We start from the raw sequence: 18,961 nt of genomic DNA, 5'->3' as shown, positions 1-18,961 counted from the left end.
GAGGCCTTGGTGAGAAAACCCAAGAATGCTGCTGAAGCCAAGTCCCCTCCTCCTGCTGAACAGGTTATGGACTTAACTCAAGATGAGGGGGGTGATGATGTTGAGGAAGTGCCCAGGGAGTCTGTTCAAGGGTATCTATCATCTGACCTCCTTCTGACTGAAAGAAGTCTTGACACAACATTGGCAGAGATAGATGCCGAAATACAAGCGGAGAAAGTGGCCGAGGAGATTCCTCCAGAATCGTCCGAGATCCCAGTCCCTGCAGTGGCTAATGCTGAAGAATCTTGAAAAAATTGTCCTTTGTACTTTTTCCCTTCTTTTTTCTGTTTTTTGCGCTTTGTACTTTTTTACTTTCTGGATTAATGAAAAACTCTTTCTTTTGGCCGACGTGGTTTCTTCAATATGTAACTGCAACAGTTCTTCCTCTGGATGTTTCAATCTTGTGATATTCTGTTGACTGCTTTTGCATAGTCTTGTACTTAGAATATTTTTGCATATTTCCTCATGTTGCTTCCTTTGTGCAATCTCCTCGGGGTTTCATACCTCGGGTATAACCATAAAAGCATTTATTTCGGCAAGATACTGTCCTGCAATCTTTTCATAAATTTCAACAAGTATTAAATGGTAATCTTAGTCTTACCTACTTGTAAATTGCTACAAATTTCAACAAGGAATGAACAATATACTTAGCCTTTATTTTAACCTGTAACTTTCTGTATACCTCGGCGGGTGATCATATGTCGGCTTAACATAAACTTGTAAATTGCTATAAATTTCAACAAGTGTTAAGCATCTTCCCTAGGGTTTAAACAACCCACATATTGCTACGAGAACTTAAGCAATAACCTCGGCCTATCTTCCACTTTGTAAATTGCTACAAATTTCAACAAGTGAAGATAAGGAATCAGCTGAATTCCAACTTGTAAATTGCTACAAATTTCAACAAGTGGATTAAGGAATAACATCGGCTTAACTTCAACTTGTAAATTGCTACAAATTTCAACAAGTGAAGATAAGGAATCAGCTTAATTCCAACTTGTAAATTGCTACAAATTTCAACAAGTGGATTAAGGAATAACATCGGCTTAACTTCAACTTGTAAATTGCTACAAATTTCAACAAGTGAAGATAAGGAATCAGCTTAATTCCAACTTGTAAATTGCTACAAATTTCAACAAGTGGATTAAGGAATAACATCGGCTTAACTTCAACTTGTAAATTGCTACAAATTTCAACAAGTGAAGATAAGGAATCAGCTTAATTCCAACTTGTAAATTGCTACAAATTTCAACAAGTGGATTAAGGAATAACATCGGCTTAACTTCAACTTGTAAATTGCTACAAATTTCAACAAGTGAACATAAGGAATCAGCTTAATTCCAACTTGTAAATTGCTACAAATTTCAACAAGTGAATTAAGGAATAACATCGTCTTAACTTTGCCTCAGTTTGATATGTCTTCAATAAACATCCATGCATAACTTTATCAATCGAACATGTTGAAAAGGATTCTGAAAAGACTTTATTGATAATATCGGCCAAATAATGATGTTTATCTAATGATAGAAAAATTTCAAATTACAAGTATTCCAAGGTCTGGGCAATGCTTTGCCCTCATTGTCCTCAAGCCGATATGCTGCATTGCCTAGTACTGAAGTAACTCTGTAGGGTCCTTCCCAATTTGGGCCAAGCTTGCCCTCCCTGGGATCCTTCTTGTTCCCGACGACTTTTCTTAGGACTAGGTCGCCAACTTGAAAATCTCTTGGATTAACCTTCTTGTTGTAAGCTCTGGCAAGCTGTTGCTGGTATACTGCGAGCTGAATTACAGCTTTCTCTCTTCGTTCTTCCAACAAATCCAGGTCTCGGGCTAAGAGTATGTCATTGGTGCCATTCTCTACTCCTTGGGTTCTGATCCCTGGGATGCCGATCTCTAATGGGATGACTGCTTCTGTGCCATAGGCCATGGCAAAGGGCGATTCTCCTGTTGATCTTCTTGGTGTAGTCCGATATGCCCAAAGTACGTTGGGCAATTCGTCCACCCATTTTCCTTTTGTTGCCTGAAGCCTCTTCTTTATTCCATCCAGGATTACTTTGTTGGATGCTTCTGCCTGTCCATTGCTTTGAAGAAAACTTGGTGTTGAGAAATAATTCTTGATCTTGAATTTTGCACAAAAGTTTTTGATGAGTTTGCTGTCGAACTGTGTCCTGTTGTCGGCAACAATTGCTCTTGGAATCCCAAATCTGGTGATTATGTTTCTCCAAATAAAATTCTTGACATCCACATCTCGGATTTTGGCAAGAGGTTCTGCCTCTATCCATTTTGTGAAGTAGTCTGTTGCTACCAGCAAGTATTTTCTTTGCCCAGTTGCTTGGGGAAGTTGTCCAACCAGATCCATGCCCCATTGGGCAAACGGCCAAGGGCTGGATACTGGGTTTAGGTCGGCAGCTGGTTGATGTATCAAAGGTGCAAACCTTTGACATTGTTCACACTTTTTTACATAGGCTTCGGCGTCCTTTTGCATGTAGGGCCACCAATACCCCTGGGTAATGGCCCTGTGGGCTAACGATCTGCCCCCTGCATGGCTTCCACAAATTCCTTCATGAATCTCGTAAAGGAAATCTTCAACCTGCAAAGGATGTACGCACCTTAAAAGTGGTCCAGTGAAGGACCTCCTGTAGAGATGGCCTTCCGCTGTTAGACTGAATATGGCCGATTTCAGCCTAATTTTATGTGCTTCTTTATGGTCTTCTGGCAGCTTCCCCTCTTTTAGGAATGCAATGATTGCATCCATCCAACTTGGTCCAAGGCCCACGCACATTGCTTCTTGTTCAATGCTCTGTTTATCTATGCTCGGGGCCGACATGTAGTCGATCATAATTGTCCTTGTTTTTCCAGTTTGAATTGAGCTGGCCAAGTTGGCTAACGCGTCGGCGTGGGTGTTGTCATCTCGGCTTACTTGGAGTAATCTGCAGTTCTGGAATAGGGCTGCCAGTCGGATGACTTCCTTTGCATATGCCGACATTCTTTCGTCTCTGGCTGCAAATTCTCCTGTTGACTGGTTAACAATCAATTGTGAATCACAAAAAACAATTACCTCGTCTGCCTCTGCTGCTGCTGCTAGCTTTAGCCCTGCAATTAATGCTTCATATTCCTCTTCATTCTAGGATTCTTGTCCCTTATCCGATTATCTCGGATTCCGATATCTTCGGAGGCAACCTCGGCCTAGCCGAAATGACCTCGGCACAACGACCAAGACACGTGGCACCTTGGCTGACACGTCGGCGTCACCTTGCCACATGTTGGTACTTAGAAAATATATCCCCACAACTGCCCCCTAGGTTCTATTACCTTGGCATTCTGAGGTGATGGAACCTACACTGTTCGTTCATCTGTGCCCCTCTGTCCGAGATCAAACTCGCCGTCCTCAAAGTTCCCTGGACTTTACTGTCCACTGGTGTCAAGAATCAAGTTTCATGCTCTCCAAGCTGCTTGAAATCGCACCTCCTAGCCGAGGTTCTAGTTCTATTAATTCGTAAACTCTAAGAGCTTTGCAACTGCTCCACTCACATTCTTCGGTGGGTTCCTGACTTCCAGTCATCTATTTGACTCCGGCGATCTTCATATCGGCGTTCATTTCACTTGGTAGGTTCATAAACTCTTTACTTGCTATTAAGCTCAATCTTTTATAACTCTTCTGATTTTACTTTGAATCTGTTTATTTGCCATCTGTTGCCTTCTATTTTCGTCTGTCTTCAAGTTTTTGAATTGTTAGAATGCCTGGAACTGTTCTTGTCATATCTGCTTTCTGTTGCTAGCATCATGCCTGGTTCATTACTTTCTTGTTCTTCACATACTTACTTAGTGCCTGTGCACTTAGCTTTATTCTTTGAACTTTGTCATTTTCTTGACTATTTTTCTTTTTTTATTCAATCCTCTGGCTTCTTCTCTTTCTAGCTCTTTTGCTTAAATCCGTCATTTGTTCCAAGCTTTTAAGCTTCTGCAACTGTCTTCTTTTCTCTCCTCCGGTGAAGCTTTACGTCATTCTGTCATTGTCGTCAGACTTCGGTAATTCTCATTCCGGCTTCCCTCTTTCTGGTAAGCCACTATTCCTCCTGGTTTTATTTCTTGTTGCTTTCCAAGAAGTTCTGCTTTATTGTTAATCACCATTGCTTGTGTTTACCTGTTATTTCCAAATCATTTTCTTGAATACACACTGTTCACACATCTGTTGATTTCTACCACTGTTCTTGGCTTGACACACTTGTGCAATCTTTTTGTCTTGATTTCTTGATAGCTTCATCACCATTCTTGATTACGAATTATATTCTTGTTTCTGTTTTCTGTGTCTTTTTCCAGATTCTTGCTTTCAATCTTTGCCTTCAAACTCCAAGGTGCCAATCGCCGAGAAGAGCTTTGATCAATTTCTTCAGGAGGTTGATGCTGAGTTCGTGGCTGAGAAAGCTGCTGAGAAGTTCTTTCCAACTGTCTTCTGGGGGTGAGACACAACCTACCGCTGATGCCGAGTAGTTTGCTTCCTTCTTGAAATTGATTCCGAGGTAGTGGTAGGGAAGCTCCTCCAACTGACTGCCGAGGCTGAACCATTGTCGTCCGTCGAAGCAGATTAGTCCGACGTTCTTGCTTTCAGTCCCTAGTTCTTTAAGGTCTTCATTTTTGCCAACCTTCTCAGCTCTTAACAAGCTAGTTGGTCATCTCGGTTGATCATATCTCGGAAACGTCTTTCTGTGTTATCTCGGCTATAACAAACTTGTAAATTGCTACAAATTTCAACAAGTGGTAGACTTCATAATCTTCGGTTAACTCATCTTGTAATTTGCTCAAAAATTTTAACAAGTGTTAACATTCCTTACTCCTTAATTATCATTCCTTCCCCCTACACCTTCTTCATGCCCCCTAATGTGAACGTAAGTTGTACTTAGGATCACATTAGGGAAGTTGGCTTCGTGCCGTAGTCACAGACCTGATGTGTTCTTCTTTCGCCGATGTATTAAAACTTCTGGTATTTAATTCACCCCCTTTAGACCATCTTTCTCTTGGCCTTTGCAAACTATCATCGTTGTTTCTTGAAGCATTTATTCCTTTCACAATTCTGGTCACCACTTATGGCGTGCACTTAGTGGTTCTAATCAAAACGACGTTTGACTCTGGCAAATCTTTTGCCGACATTTAACTTTGTGCACTCTTTAACTTGTAAATTCTCTCAGAATTTCAACAAGTGTAAAACATCATTTCGGTTTAACTTCGGTTAAGTATCATCTCAATTTAACTTCAGTTAAACATCACCTCAGTTTAACTTTGGTTAAACATCATCTCAGTTTTTGAAGTTTTTCCTTTTTTTGTCGCTTGTACTCTTGTACCTTTTTGTTCTTTAGATAATGTAAGCTCTGCATATGGCCGATGTGCCTCCTTGTTCTTGAATGTCTAATTCAATTTTCCTTCTCTGAATGAGGCGCTCTTCATCGCCCTCCTAGACGAGGATTTTCTTCAGTGTCTCTTCATTCTTTTTGGCTGGCTCCTTGCCGACATCATCTACGACCTCCATGTCCTTGTCTTCAATCTCTGCCTTCCCTGGTTCCCGAATGTTGTAGGTAGTCTTCATTGCTGCCATGGAGCAATTCTTTGCTTGCAGTTAGTCTCCTCTGACTTCTTCAATCCCATGTTCTATGGGGAACCGCAATAGTCGATGCAACGTTGAGGGAACTGCTCCCACTGCATGCAACCATGGCCTTCCCGAGATGATGTTGTAAGGTGAAGGCGTGTCAATCACGACGAATTCTGTTTTGATCTTCTTCTAACTGCTCTTGCATGATTCTATACTTAGAATATTTTGTATGCCTTTCATACTTTGCCTCCTTTATGCAATCTTCTCGGGGTTACATACCTCGGGTATAATAGCTACAAAACTTTTACTTCGGCAAGATACTGGCCTGCAAACTTTTCATAAATTCTAACAAGTGTGAAACATATACTACTCAATGTTAACTTTGCAAACTTTTTCTCAAGTTTCAACAAGTGTTTAAATGATGATCTCAGTCTAGCCTACTTGTAAATTGCCACAAATTTCAACAAGGATTAACATATACTGTAACAGGGATCAACAAGGATTAACATAACAAGTGTTAAACAATAATCTGTTTGTAAATTGCTACGAATTTCAACAAGTGTTTAAACAATATACTTACCTTTTACCTCAACCTGTAAATTGCTGCAAATTTCAACAGATGATCACATGTCGGCTTAACATTATCTTGTAAATTGCTACAAATTTCAACAAGTGTTAAGCATCTTCTTTGGTTGGATCAACCTATAGATTGCTATAAGTGTGCAAACTATAACCTCGGCTTCACTTCGACTTGTAAATTGCTACAAATTTCAACAAGTGAAGAGAAACAGTAATCTCGGCTTAATTTCAACTTGTAAATTGCTACAAATTTCAACAAGTGAAGATAAGGAATCAGCTTAACTCCAACTTATAAATTGCTACAAATTTCAACAAGTGAATTAAGGAATCAGCTTAATTCCAACTTGTAAATTGCTACAAATTTCAACAAGTGAATTAAGGAATCAGCTTAATTTCAACTGAGCATCATCTCGGCTTAACTTCGGTTAAGCATCGTCTCGGTTTCACTTCGGTTAAACATCATCTGGGCTTAACTTTGGTTTAAGCATCATCTGGGCTTAACTTCGGTTAAGCATCGTCTCGGTTTAACTTCGGTTAAACATCATCTGGGCTTAACTTCGGTTAAGCATCATCTCGGCTTAACTTCGATTAAGCATCCTCTCGGCTTAACTTCGATTAAGCATCCTCTCGGCTTAACTTTGGTTAAGCATCATCTGGGCTTAACTTCGATTAAGCATCGTCTTGGTTTAACTTTGGTTTAAGTATCATCTCGGCTTAACTTTAGTTAAGTATCATCTCGGCTTAACTTCGGTTAAGCATCATCTGGGCTTAACTTCGGTTAAGCATCGTCTCGGTTTAACTTCAGTTAAACATCCTCTCGGCTTAACTTCGGTTAAGCATCGTCTCGGTTTAACTTCGGTTAAGCATCGTTTCGGTTTAACTTCGGTTAAACATCATCTAGGCTTAACTTCGGTTAAGTATCATCTCGGCTTAACTTTGGTTAAGCATCATCTGGGCTTAACTTCGGTTAAGCATCGTCTCGGTTTAACTTCGGTTAAGCATCATCTGGGCTTAACTTCGGTTAAGCATCATCTCGGCTTAACTTTGGTTAAGCATCGTCTCGGTTTAACTTCGGTTAAACATTATTTCGGCTTAACTTCGGTTAAGTATCATCTCGGCTTAACTTCGGTTAAGCATCTTCTGGGCTTAACTTCGGTTAAGCATCATCTCGGCTTAACTTTGGTTAAGCATCGTCTCGGTTTAACTTCGGTTAAACATTATTTCGGCTTAACTTCGGTTAAGTATCATCTCGGCTTAACTTCAGTTAAGCATCATATTGGTTTAACCAACTTGTAAATTGCTACAAATTTCAACGAGTGGTAAACGTATTCTTCTCTCTGCCCCCCCAGTGTGAACTTAAAATCCACTTGGGTTTTCATCATACATGTAGCTTCGACCTTGTCGCCGAGATTTAGTTCAAGCCGAGGTTGTCGGCCTTGGTTTCTCTATTGATCTTACTTGGCTCCAACCTGAGTTTTGATTTTCAGGCTTGCATCGGCGAGCCGTTTTTCTTTTCTTGTTCCGACGCCTTTGTTCCCGGCATGTCCTCCTCGGCCCTAGCATACTTCTCAATTCTGGCCAACTTTAGTCTGATCTTGTGTGTTTCCTTTTTATCTTCTGGGATCTGAGTTCTGCTCATTGTGCACTTCTCTTCTCGGACTCAGGTGCCGAGATCTTATCTTCTGGAATCTTGGATCTGCTCACTCAGGTTGAGCTCTTCTTTTCTCGGACCTACTCATCTAAGCCGAGATCATGTCTTCTGGGATCTGGGATCCGGGTTTTGCTCACTCAGGTTGAGCTCTTCTATACTTGAATGTTATCTCCTTGGGAGCGCTCATGCCCCCTGTCTTTGCATCCCTTCTGGAAGGGTCTTCGTTCCTTCGTAGGTATCTATCCTTCCATACCTGGAGGTCATCTTCGTTGTAGTATCCGCTTCGATCTGTTGTCTTTGGTGCGTCACCTTCCTGGCCGGCGTCTTTCACTCCGTGACTCTGGTCACAAGTTTCTGTGTTGCGATCGTCCCCTTCAATGTCGAGATCGATAGGTCTCCCACTCCTAGTAGGAGCATTGTCTCTAATCTGATCCTTCTGTCCGTCATTGGCCATCTATTCTTCTTTCTTTCCCACAGATGGCGCCAAATTGTGTGGGTGAAAATCTGACCACACTGCCCGTTTAGTGATCAGCTGGAGAGCACAAGCAGAATAGATGGCTTAAGTAACCTGAAACAGAAAGAAAAAGCTCCGGCGGTGGTTCTTCCACCCGGGGGCACTCCGACGATCAAGTCAGTATATCTCTCAAAGATAATCAAGTACTAAACTGAATACTCAAAGTATAAATTGCATACCTTAGACCCACGGGGGTGCCTCTCTTTTATAATATACTCAATCCAAGTCCCACTAGAAGTATGACTTCTATGAACTCCAATTTACTGTTTACTCTGGACTCTTCAAGAAATAAAGATAAACTCCCTAAGAGCTTTATCCTTATCTTGGTTAAGTCCCCTCTTTGCCTTAGGACTCTTGCCCCTTATCTCGGATTCCGATATCTTCGGAGATGACCTCGGCTTCCCCGAGATTACCTCAGCTTAACTACCAAGGCACGTGGCACCTCGGCTGACACGTCGGCGTCACCATGCCACGTGTTAGTATTCAGAAAATATATCCCCACAATTATTTACAGCAGTTACACTCATGTAAGAAGATGTGAATATAGACTCATCTGTTGTTAGAAAAATGGTAACAAATATATTTTGTTCTTACTGCAAAAAATTAAATAAAATATTTTATATAATTTTCTCCAACTAATATATTTACCATTCTCCAAAACTTAAATAAAATATTTATATAATTTTCTCCCAACAATATTTACCATTTTTCAAAAAAATAAATATAATATTTTATATAATTTTCTCCTCAAAAATATTTACCATTCTTCAACCAAAGTTCAGGTGTTGATCTATAAAGCTTCTTATTCACTTTTTAATGATTTTGAATAAACTAAAAGGGAAAAGTACCAATAAATCTCACAAGTTTTCCAAATAATGTAATGAACTCAATAGTCCTATTTACGTGGAAATGACAGTATAATTCTACAATTTACACTTGTGGATACTAATTAATGCCCATAAATGACTAAAATCTCAACAATTTGAAATTATACGCTTGTCCAAAACTTAATAAGGGATTTTTGTATTCTTTTTGAAATGTTTAGAAATTTTCACATTTCAAGCTATTCCAAATCAAAATCTCACAATTTGAAATTACACATGTACCTTAAGTTCCGTTTGTTTAAAAAAGAAAAAAGGAAAAAAAAAAAAGAGGGACAATGGAAAATGAAAATAAGAGAAAGTGAAGTGAAAGAAAGAAAAAAGAAATGAAAATTTATTTTCTTGTATGTATTTGAATAAATGAAAAATTTTACAAAAAAAAAAAAATTGATAGAAAAAAAAGTAATTATTGTATAACAAGGAGTTGTGGAGATAAGTATTGATAAAAAATAAAACAAAATATACATTGTCAAGATTTGTGGGAAAAATAAATTTACCTATATATTTTACAAGAAATTGATGTTAGATAATGTCTCAATAGGACCACATAATTAAATGTGGTGTTATCATTTATAAAAAGCCTACAATTTAAATGATTCAATTTAGTTAATAGGCTTAAGGGTATATGTGTTATGGACCTAATGTGTAGATACTAGTTGTATAATTTCTATTTCTATGAGGGGCAGAAATAGAAATTAAAACATATTGGTTAAAGTTGGTTTTCATTACCTTTCAGTTTTAAAACCAATAATGGTTAATTTATTGGTTTTCATTACCTTTCAGTTATGAAAACCAATTACAACCTTTAAAAGGTTATGGTCCCTATTCCTTCCCAAGTGAAAATAAGAACACTGTTTGTTTTTCTAAATCCTCTCAAGGAGAAACATAAGGCACCAAAGGGAAAGGATTAGAAGGCTCTAACAAAGTCAATATTAAGGTTTTATTGACAATCAGACGCTTCCGTTTAACCATTCATCAATGGATTCAGGTATGTCATTTTGTCTTGATTTCTTGATAATACACATGGTAAATGATCCAAAGTGTAAGGTTTATGTTCTGAAATTTATGTTTACAAGTGGTATCAGAGCGGTTATATCATGTGTATTATCAGAATAGATATGCTTTTCTTCATCCTATTTAGTTTCCTGGAATCAGATTCTGTTTTTTGTATTTCTGTTTTTTCCTTTGCTGCAAATTCTGTTTTGTTTTCTGGAAATGGAACATAATTTGAATGGGCGGTTCATTTTTCAAATGGATAACATCATGTGTTTATATATATATATATATATATATGTATGTATATAATTGGGATTGCTGCAGATTATATAACATATACGGGGTCACAAATTTAGAAATCTTTAAATTTAATGTAATTTCATACAACGTCTACAGAAATTTAATTTTCTAACATTCTCAATATAAGTCAATTCAAACAAGATGTCACAAAAGTGATCTCTCTTGTCTAGATTGTTTTATATGGAATGTTTTGAAGTTCATGTCTGTGTATTGTGTATCTCATGCGGGTATTTATCGGTCCAAAGACATGATTAAGACTTGGCAGAATTACACACACATTTTGTGGTGATAAACATGTGCCAATTGTCAAGAAAACCTAATGTGAATAATAAATCCATCAAAAGATAGATTTGTTATTTGACATAACTTATTGTCAATGTTTGATCATTACAACAAGAATACCACTTACAGTTAATATCACTACCCAAAGGCTTGGTATTAATGTTGTGCTAGGTATCTTGAGATGTTGTCATTAAATTAATTTATTTAGAGATTATTTCAAGATGAGGTAATTGTTCCTGAGGAACAAACTCTACAACCTCAACCTCAAGAATCTGTGCCATTAAGGCGATCCACCAGAGAAAGGAGATTTGCATTTTCAGATGATTATATTGTATATCTCCAAGAACATGAGGTAGAAAATGGAATGTCGAAAGATGATCCAATCAACTTTCATCAAGCCATGGAAAGTTTCAACTCTCATAAGTGGATAGAAGCCATGAATGAAGAATATAAGTCTATGCAAGACAATAAAGTTTGGGAACTTGTCTCATTACCAGTTGGTGCGAAGCCCGTAGGTTGTAAATGGATATTTAAAACCAAAAGGGATTCAAATGGTAATGTGGAGAGGTATAAGGCACGTCTTGTAGCCAAAGGCTTTACTCAAAAAAGAACGAATTGCAGTTTTATATTCCAATAACAACAGGAGCTCGACAAAATCAAAGCATATTGATATCAAGTTCCTAGTTGTAAAAGAAAGAGTGCAGAGTGGACAGATTTCCATAAAGCACATTGGGACAAACTCCATGATAGCAAATCCACTTACGAAGGGACTACCACCCAAGGTCTTTCATGAGCACACTGCTCAGATGGGTGTTGTTCTATTTGAGAACATTCTGGTTTAGTGGGAGTTTGTATTTATATTACTGCTTTATGTCAGCCTTGAGTTTTATCTATGTAATTAGATTAATTTCTGCAGAAATGAAATATTCAGTTTATTACGCTCTGTTACATATTGTGAAGTATTGATCTCAATAAAGTTAAGTAGGACCAGTTGGAAATAGGCATGTATGGATCACATCACATGTAATTTCCATGTTACGCATCCATGATTGATCTATGTCATTTAGCTGTATTAGTATACGTGACCATTGGTGGGTCGAGTTACGATTGATGTAACGAAGACCGCTTTGATCCTATATTAATATAGTTAATGGACAAGATTGTTTGGATACCCTCAAGTTATGATAACAAATTTCTGAGCTCACTAAAGTTAAGCACTTTTTTGAGGATACATATGTGGTCCAGTGGGAGATTGTTAGATAATGTCTCAATGGGACCACATAATTAAATGTGGTGTTATCATTTATAAGAAGCCTACAATTTAAGTGATTCAATTTAGTTAATAGGCTTAAGGGTCTATGTGTTATGGACCTAATGTGTAGATACTAGTTGTATAATTTCTATTTCTATGAGGGGCAGAAATAGAAATTAAAACATATTGGTTAAAGTTGGTTTTCATTACCTTTCAGTTTTAGAACCAATAATGGTTAATTTATTGGTTTTCATTACCTTTCAGTTTTAAAACCAATAATGGTTAATTTATTGGTTTTCATTACCTTTCAGTTATGAAAACCAATTACAACCTTTAAAAGGTTATGGTCCCTATTCCTTCCCAAGTGAAAATAAGAACACTGTTTGTTTTTCTAAATCCTCTCAAGGAGAAACATAAGGCACCAAAGGGAAAGGATTAGAAGGCTCTAACAAAGTCAATATTAAGGTTTTATTGATAATCAGACGCTTCCGTTTAACCATTCATCAATGGATTCAGGTATGTCATTTTGTCTTGATTTCTTGATAATACACATGGTAAATGATCCAAAGTGTAAGGTTTATGTTCTGAAATTTATGTTTACAATTGATAGCCAAACTAACAAGCTAATTTGAGTTGTATAGAAAACTTTAGTTTTCATTACTTTCTAGGACTCTCTATCTAAAAATAAAATAATAATAAAATAAATAAAAAAAAAATCATTTTCTTATATTATCTCTCTAACCAAACTGAGCCTAAGGGATTTTTATGCTTTTTAAAAATGTTTGAAAAATCTCACATTTCAAGCCATTCCAAACCCCCCAGTTCGAAATTACACATATGTCCAAAACTTACTAAGTGGTTTTTGTACTTTTTTTTTGGAATGTTTGAAAATTTTCACATTTTAAGCCTTTCTAAATCAAAACCCCATGGTTTGAAATTACCACATTTCAAGCCATTCTAAATCAAAATTCTGCCATTTAAAATTACACATTTGCTCAAAACATACTAAGGGATTTTTGTATTACTTTTGAAATGTTTGAAAAATGTCACATTTCAAGTTATTCCAAATCAAAAGCCCACAGTTTGAAATTATACATTTATCCAAAACTTAGTAAGGGATTTTTGTACTATTTTTGAAATGTTTGAAAAATCTTACATTTCAAACTTTCCAAATAAAAAAGATTCTTATATCAGGTTGTGTATTTTACCTTTTCCGCACACACAAAAAAAAAAAAAAAAAAAAAAAAAAAAAAACATAATGAAAATAAGGATATACCATAAACTCAATTTTCAAAGAATATTTTTTCAAAATTGATGAGACTAATTGGTTTATAAGAAAAATTTTAGGATTAAATAGATCACCATTTCTCAAGATGAAATTTATGTATAAGACTAAATTGATCACTATTCCTCAAAATAAAATTTATGAATAAATTTTTCAATAAACAATGAGTAATGATATACCAACTGAAAATTCATATAGAATTTTTATTTTTCATAAAGAATATCAAGTGGTGCTCTGAAATATCCATAATTACCCTTAAACGAATCTTTCTAAAAGTGATTTTGGTGATCATGAACAGTTAATGAAAGTAAATATTCCATGAACCACATTTATTGCAAATCTAGATTAGATTAAAAAGGTAATAAATTTGCATTAGCATGATGACAATGATATAATTCCTTCGTTGACTCAAATTCTTTAGACAAAGGAAAAACAAGCATTAAGTTAACAAAAAAAAAAACGTTAATAATATTACAATTATCATATTTCATGACTGATGTGAAAACTGATTTTACTTACACATGACCATCAATATAAAGAAAACACATTTTTTAATTGAATAATATAATGTAATGGATTTTGTTTAAAACGTGATGGACTTAAGTGGAAGATATCACTATTCTAATCAATGAAAATGTGCAATTTATTCACACTTTTTGTCAAGTGTGTATGCAAAATTCTTCTATAAAAAAAATTATAAATGTATCATTATTGAGTAAAAAAAAAAGAGCAAAGTTTTTTCCACAGTGAAACAATTAATATATTTGAATCTACCAAGTACAATGCCAATGTATGATGGTAATTACAATATAGGAAACTTTTCAACATCAAGGGGTGCCATCTCCTCGTCGCTAAGTCGCCAATTCGTCACAAAATCTTGTATATAATAGTGTTTTATTTTTTAAGTATTTTCTTCTTCTTCTTCTTCTTCTCTTTCTTTTTTTTTTTTTTTTGTTTTTTTGTAATTATTTATTATGGTTCATTGAGTTGGAGGTACTACAACATGCACGAAGTAAGGCTGGGCATAAGGTTATCTGAACCGCCTAACTCGGTTAACCCGAACCGACCAGCATATAAATGGGTGGTTTCGCAGACATAATGCGGGTGGATGCTATTTGGAATATGACATTATTGCGGGTTGCGGGCAGGTGGCGAGTTTTACCTGCACCCGCAAGAACTCGCCCTGGACCGTTGATTTCATTCATCCTGTTCTAGATATTGTTGCCCAACAAACCAAACCCTAATCATAGATGTGATTCATGATAGATTTTGCGAGTTTGCAACTGTTTTTATTTTATTTAATGCGTTTGAATCGGATGGAATTTGACAACAATTTATTGATATTTTATTATTGCATTTTGGATGAATGTAAAAGTTAATGAAGAATTACTTTTAGGTAAGTTTAGGATTTCGAATGATTTTACTTTAATTGTATTGTTGGGTAGTGAATGATTTTGATGATTTAGTTTAGGATTTTGAAAGATGTGTTTGTGTTAATTTATGATTTTATTTAAAAGTTTAGAATTTTGAATAATTTGCTTGTGTTAGGAATTGATTTTGTTGTATTTTTAATTTTATACCTTTTAATTTTTAATTATTAATGTTAAGCATTTTAGAAAATGGAGGGAAAAGGGTCCAAAATAAATTTACAAAATGGAAAAAAAAAAAAAGCCCTAAAAATAAAATTTTAAAGAAAAAAGTCTAATCCACAAATTACTCGCACATTCGCGAACTCTATCCGCACAAACCGCAACGCGCACTGCGGACAGTTGCAGATTCAATTTTTCTCAAACATATGTAGGTGGGTCCAAACCACAAAGTGAACTATCTAAAACCGAATCGCGAGCACCCCTACCATGAAGATTGCATGAATTGGAATAAAAAACATTAAAATGAATACATATGAAGGCTGCGGTATCATTCATATTAAACTATTATAATTTTTATCATTTTTTTTTTCTTTTTAAGAATGCTTGTACTGTTAATGTCTCATTTGGGAACATCACTTTTAAACTTAAAAATTAAAGTCATTAAAAAACCAAAAAATCAACAAACTATATAAAAAAGTTAAAAATTTTATTTTTTTTCTACTTTTTGTATATCCTTTCGTAAAAAATCAAAACGTCATTTAAAACATACAATTTTTTTATCTCATATTTTAACCAAAAAAAATCAAAAAATTACTAAAATAATCAGTTCCAAACGAGGCCTAAATAATGGCCAACAGTTTTGACATTCAACTCATCTTTTCTATTATTTTAATTTTTTTTAATTAGATGTAAAATTTCAAACCTATATCATGTTTTCCTTCCCAACTAATACATATATTTGAGATTATAAATTTTGATTTATATAACTAAAAATAATGGTAAAAGTTTTTAATTATAGGAGGGAGATGATTCCAAATTATTATGACAATGAAGCTGTTAATGAAACTTCCTTCAATCGTGAGCTCATGCTCATTCATTCCCGTTTGGTGCTCTGACAATGATGTGGCATGTTCTTAAAGCTGAGTCATTAGAAGCATTTTGATGCCCAATCTATAAGCTTTTTTTTGTTTGGTTGGAAGATTTGGAAAGAGAAAGGGAAAATGTGTGTGAAATTAGGTGAAATATAGGTATGTTTTGTTGGTGAAAATACCAGAAACTAAATTATATTATTGATAAATGATGCAAAGAAAATGAGATACAAATAGATCAGGCTGAGGCACAGATATCTCGTTTTCTTTAAGGAGATCAAGCCCACTGCGGTAGGAAGAATCCAAATACCGATGTAGCAGTCACAATACTATGACTTGTCGTATGGTTCAGGCCAATTCTGCACAAGATGGTGAACCCAAAGCTCCACCAATAAAACAACTTTCTTTGCTAGTAATCTCTCTTGTATAGAAAATAGTTGATCTATATAGATAGAAAAAAGTAGACTATTTATAGGCTATTAGGACCTTACAGTTACACCAAAAATAATGACCATTAAACAAGAAAATGGTTACACCAAAATAATGACCATTAACCAAATTCATGAATTCTATTTAACCTCCATTTATGACCAAGAGGTTACCAAAGTAATGAAATCTCATTTATGAAAAAGATAAGCCAATAAATAAATATAAGATATTAAAATGGCCCAACAATCCCCCACTCATTTTAATATCAACAAGGATAAAAGAGATTACCAAACAAAGATAGACTAGTATGCATCATGAAGGTGTGTTCTGCATTGAACCTTCATTAGTGAAACAGCAACCTCTACTCCAAAGTCAGTAGTGGTCTCAGACTTGAACTATGACTGCTTAGGGGAAATAAAGAATTACTGCTCACACATAATAATCCAAGTGTTGACATGAGCTTTAATAGCCAGCACATTACGGCATTGTGCTTATTCTAGTTTTCATGAGCATATTTGAGAATAAGCCTTGTTCTCATAGAAAGCGGCATCACTTTCATGCTCACATAGGTGAAATCTGTCAAGGATCTTCCTATAATTTACACACCTCACTCAACAAGAGCTACAAAATTTCATTAAGAGTATAAAAACTCAACCCTCCAACATTACAGGACAAATGCACTTACATCATAGGGATGGATAACAAAATATTAAAGAGTGCATTTTTTACAACCACCATATGATTCGTTTTTCCCATTAAACCTAGTTACAGGATCGTTGGTCCCTAGGTTGGGTATCCTCATACATGGTTTTTGATTTTATAGGCTTCAAACCCATCCCCCTCGATGTATTCTAGACCCTATCTCTCGCCAAGGCCTTGGTTAACGGATCCGCAAGATTATCACAAGATCTTACATAATTCACAGTTATGATGCCATTACTCAAATATGATCTCACATTACTGTGTTTCCTTCTAATAGGTCTGGATTTACCATTATAAAAATGATTGTTCACTCTACCAATAGCAGCAGTGCTATCACAACGAATTAACACAGGAGGAATTGATTTTTCCCAAAAAAGAATTTCATGTAACAAATCTCTTAATCAATTCGCTTCCTCACATGCTGAAGCTAACGCTATAAGCTTAGCTTCCATTGTAGAATTAGCAATTATCGTCTGTTTTTTAAACTTTCAACATATAGCAGGTAAAAATAAAACTTGAGGTAGAGAGAGAATCATCTGACAAAGTGTTCCAATTGGCATCACTATATCCCTCAAGTACCGCAAGATACTTGTTATAAAGCAAACCATAATGTTTGTTCCAAATAAATATCTCATAATTCTTCCTATGGCTAGCCAATGATCTCGACTTGGTTTACTAGTGAACCTGCTAAGTACACCAACAGCATATGCAATGTCAGGTCTAGTACAGTCAGTAGTATATCTCAAATTACCAATCATGCTAGCATATTCCTTTTGATTAATCACTTCTTTTTCATTTGTTACAATAGATAAGTGTATGCTTGCATCAAAAGGAGTAACAACATGTTTACAGTTTAGAAAATTATATTTCTTTAAAATTTTCTCAACATAATGCGACTGATTAAGAAAAATGCCATCCTTAGTCTTGGTAATTTTAATTCCCAAAATAAAATTAACTTCACCAAGATCTTTCATATCAAAGTGGCTATTAAGCATATTTTTAGTCTCATTTATAATATGCAAATTAGAGCCAAAGATAAGTAGATCATCCACATATAGGCTAATAATCACATGTGCATTCTCACAAGTTTTATAATATATGTACTTATCACATTCATTAGTCTTATAGCCATTCTCAAGCATGCATGAATCAAATTTCTCATGCCACTGTTTAGGAGCTTGTTTTAAACCATAAAGGGATTTAGTTAGCATACACACCTTGCTTTCTTGGCCAGGCTCCACAAAGCCTTCAGGTTGGTCCATGTAAATCTCCTCATTTAGATCTCCAATTAAAAATGTTGTTTTTACATCAATTTGATGAATTTTTAAATCATGAATTGCAGCCACTGCAATCAACAGTCTAATGGATGTTACTCTAGTAACCGGAGAAAAAGTATCAAAGAAATCAAGATCAACTTGTTGCTTAAAACCTTTAGCGACAAGCCTCGCTTTATATTTATCTATAGTTTCATCCGGTTTAAGTTTTTTACAAAGGACCCATTTACACCCAGTAGTTTTACAACCTGGAGGTAAATCCACTAACTTCCATATTTTATTTGAAAGTAGTGAGTTTATCTCATCATTTACAGTCTCTCTCCAGAAAATAGTATCAGGTGATGATAAAGCTTCTTGTACTGTATGAGGAATTTCTTCTACATTGTAAAGATAATAGTCAGGGCCAAAATCTTTTTCAAATCTAGCTCGTTTACTTCTTCTTGGTTGAATTTGAAAATTTTCTTTTTCTTGAAAAACTTGAGAAGGAGTAGAAGAGCTAGGCATAGATAAAATATTTTTAGAAATTATTTGACCCCCACTATTTCTAGATTTGAAAGGAAATTTATTTTCATGAAAAATAGCATCACCTGATTCAAAAATAATATTATTTTTCATATCAAAAAATCTATAAGCTGTACTATGCAACGCATACCCAAGAAAAGCACAAGTGGTAGCTCGTTCACCCAATTTAGGTCGTTTAGGATCTGCAAGCCTTACAAAAGCTAAACAATCCCAAA

Source organism: Camellia sinensis, chromosome 3 (genome assembly GCF_055761805.1).
Source record: "Camellia sinensis isolate YWXY chromosome 3, ASM5576180v1, whole genome shotgun sequence".
Taxonomy (NCBI): domain Eukaryota; kingdom Viridiplantae; phylum Streptophyta; class Magnoliopsida; order Ericales; family Theaceae; genus Camellia; species Camellia sinensis.
The sequence above is the reverse complement of the archived record's forward strand: the minus strand, read 5'-3'. Positions refer to the sequence as shown.